Below are 1,129 nucleotides of genomic sequence, written 5' to 3'. Positions count from 1 at the left end.
GAATAAATAGTAATAATATAGTTTTCCTTAGTTTTAATAAAAGATAAAGTAGATATAAATATTGTAACTGTAATTCTTGCTTGATAATTGTTTTATATAATTTAGCTATTTTAAAGTTAAAACCTTCATTTTTATTTAAACAGAAAAGGGGAGGTGATGTGGTATTCCCCTCTGTGTGCTATGAATATGATTGGTGACTTAATAAAGAAAACTGCCTTGGCCTGATAGGATAGAGTAGAGCTAGTCATGGAAAACTAAACTTAAGGCTGGGAGAAGGGAGTCAGAGACAGGAAGAAGCCATAGAACCACCGCCAGAGACAGACACAGATTGGAACTTTACCCAGTAAGCCATAGCCTCATGGTGATACACAGATTAATAGCAATGGATTAAATTAAGATGTAAGAGTTAGCTAATAAGAAGCTAGAGTTAATGGGCCAATTAGTCATTTAATTAATACAGTTTCTGAGTGATTATTTGGGGACTGAGCAGCCAGGAATTAACAAGCGGCCTCCTTACTACAACACCTGATTGACTATAATCAGGAAGTATAATATAAATAAATGTTTCCCTCTCCAATTTGCATTTGGTCATAGGATTCCTTTTGCTGCAATAGAAAACTAACTAAAACAGTCTAGATGACATTTTAGACTGTTAGAAGGTCATTCATTTTGGCAATCCTTGTATACATTTCACTAACAGCATGCAGACTTTTAAAATGTTGATAAGCCATTATGTGTGGATAGCAGTGTTTCATAACTAAATACTAAGAGGTATTATTATTATTACTGTACACTTGCTATGTATGGGGGTTGTGCTGAGGAGAAAACAAACCTTGCATATTAGATATTCTCATCTTCCTCTTAATCCTTCTTCATCTCTTTCTTTCATTTGAGTTTAAAAAGTCTGTCTACTTATTTGGAACAGGCCTTCACTTGTACTCACTACATAGGTCAGTCTAGTAATAAACTCATGATATTTCTGCTTCTCAAATATTGGGATTGGAGGTATAGTTTATCATGAGCAGAGAATTCAAGTATTAATCTACTCTTTTTCTTCTTGTTTCATGAAAAGATATGTATGGAAGCCATATTTCTTAGCCTCACACTTACATAATATGATACCATTGTA

The sequence above is a fragment of the Microtus ochrogaster genome, chromosome 10 (assembly GCF_000317375.1).
Source record: "Microtus ochrogaster isolate Prairie Vole_2 chromosome 10, MicOch1.0, whole genome shotgun sequence".
Lineage (NCBI taxonomy): Eukaryota > Metazoa > Chordata > Mammalia > Rodentia > Cricetidae > Microtus > Microtus ochrogaster.
This window is presented reverse-complemented; position numbering follows the sequence as displayed.